Here is a 2,374-nt window from a genome sequence, read left to right as displayed (position 1 = left end):
AAAAAAAAAAAAAAAAAAAAAAAAAGAAATGACTGGGTGAGTGAATGGAAGGCTTGATTCATAGTAATGTACCTAATATTTCGTGGAAATGACTATGATAAAAAGCATAGATGATTTCCTAATAGATATGGAGAAATGGATGAGTTCATTCAATCAGTAGGTATTTTTTGAGTTTCTCCCATGTGATAGCCCCTGAAGATGTAGTGTTAACCAGACTGAGGAGGTCCTTGTCTCCAGGAAATTTGTAGTCTGGTGGGGAACTCAGATAATTAGTATGATATAAAATTTGTGTGGCAGCACAAGATGGCAAAACAAAATTCTAAAATAAATTTCATGTCCTGTATGGCTGCCACTGTGATTGTTCTCCTCTCAATGGAATTAGTGGTGAGTGGAGAGACTCCTGACTGCCCCCACCAAGTCACTCACTCGCCTCCCTCACAGGCTCAGACGCATCGGCCAAACCACTCATTGTCATCCTCCTGGAGGCAGAGACCAGGGCTTGTTCAGTGGCCAATCGTCCTAAGAATTTCATCAATGCCCAGATCAAAGACCATGTCATTGGATAAAAGAGGATATTATATGGCTAGCCATTTCCTCCATTGAGAAAGAAAGATAGCTCTACTATTATACACAGCAACTTTCTAATTAAAAGGAGATAAAACCAAAGCACATCTTCAGGGGCAAGTCCTTTCTCTTGTTTAGATTTTCTTTTCTTTTATTCTTTATCCAACATAAGTTTTATTGGTTTTTAATTAAACGAAAGCAGGCATGAATACAGTCTCTCTGTGAAACATGAAAGCATTTGCAAAGGCACTTTCCCTGCCATTTGGCTCGAATCTTTTCTCTCCCTGTTATGTATTCCATTTTCTCCTGTATCTTACTTTCTTTTCCAATTAGATTCACTCAAGATCAAGGTGTTCGGCAAAGTTTTCACAAGCTAAGTTGCATGTCCAGATAAACAAATAAAAAACAATTCAGTCCTATAACAAACGGTGTGGATGAAGAGTCTGCTCTGGTTTTAGGTTTTGATGTTTGATTTTACTATTTGTTGTTGGTTTTAGAAATAAGTTGGATGTCTTTTCTTTACCTGTTTCAGTTATAGGTGGCCTGGAGATATTTGTTGGTTGCCTTCAAAGTCTGTCTATTTATTTCTGACTCTATATTGCCACACAAATCAGTGACTTCCTGGAAGAGTGCCAAATAATGAGGGTACCACAGAACAACACCAGCAAGCCTGTTTATCTTCCAGATTTAAGACCATTTTAGTGATCTGAATAGTCTGGGAAGAAAAACTTTATTCTCCTTTACATCTCTGTTTTATAGCAATCTCTATTTTCATAACCATTATAACCTTCTCATGGTGTTGACTACTAAATCTATTTTATTTTTACCATTATAATAAAGTAAAAGGCCACAGCTCTTTCATTGCACGAGATGGTCTGAGATATAGCAACATAGATGTAGTTTCTAATCTAATGTGTCCATTTCTACAAATATAGCAAACTTGTAAAATGGCTCATTTATTCATTCGCTCAGCATTTGTTGAGCGCCATCCGTGTGTCATGTGTTGGTGATAAAGCTGAAACGAACAGACATGAGTCTTGTCCTCCTGGCAGTTTACGTTCAGTCTAGTATGGGGTTTAAATGGGAAATTCTCTTACAGGATGGTTTGATGGGTACTATTCTGAGGAAGTAAAAAGCCTCTAATAGAAGTGAGAGAGAGAGCCGGTGCTGGGCTGGCGTTGAGCCACACCGCTGAGAACCGCAGGCGTGGTGCATTAACTGAGAGTACAGGTTGTGGCATGGCTAAGCCTGAGCTGTGAAGGACAGTGACAGAAGACAAGACGGGAGAGACTGACGGAGGTCTGATCACAAAGGGCTTCTAAACAATTCCCAGTTGTGTTTTGGAAAGCATACCCTGTGGGCAGTTTGGGACAGGGCTCAGGAAAGGAAGGCTGGACACAAGAAGACCAGCTAGAATATAGTGACAAATGAGGATGGCAGGAGTTCTAAGGTGGTGAGCAGCTACTGGAACATGGCAGAGTCGTGGCTTTTGTGGAATCTGACTCTCAGACACAGTGTGTGCTGGAATCCCTGCGCTCATGATCCCTAGAGTGTGTCCCACATTCGGTGACGAATATTTGCATTGGATGTGAAGACCAACGTAACTCACCTACCTGATGGATTTGGCTGGACACCTGGGCATTTGAGGGCGTACATTGGAAATGCCCACTCACCAGCTCTACACAGCATGTTCTAATGTGCTTGAATTCAGATGTGCTCCCAGCCAAGCCTCTGCCTAAACATTGGTAGCAGCAAGGAGTCATTATTTCCTGAGGCAGTCTGGTCCAGAATTAGATTCTAAATCTGCCTG

General features: G+C 41.1%; 1 protein-coding gene across 1 annotated transcript in view; it reads left to right on the top strand.

The window, feature by feature from the left end:
• The window catches only part of Lrguk (leucine rich repeats and guanylate kinase domain containing), a 74,654-nt gene that overhangs the window by 47,837 nt on the left and 24,443 nt on the right, over positions 1-2,374 (top strand). The window lies entirely within an intron of this gene.

The sequence above is a fragment of the Marmota marmota genome, unplaced genomic scaffold (assembly GCF_001458135.2).
Source record: "Marmota marmota marmota unplaced genomic scaffold, marMar, whole genome shotgun sequence".
NCBI classification, from domain to species: Eukaryota; Metazoa; Chordata; class Mammalia; order Rodentia; family Sciuridae; genus Marmota; species Marmota marmota.
The sequence above is the reverse complement of the archived record's forward strand: the minus strand, read 5'-3'. Positions and strand labels throughout refer to the sequence as shown.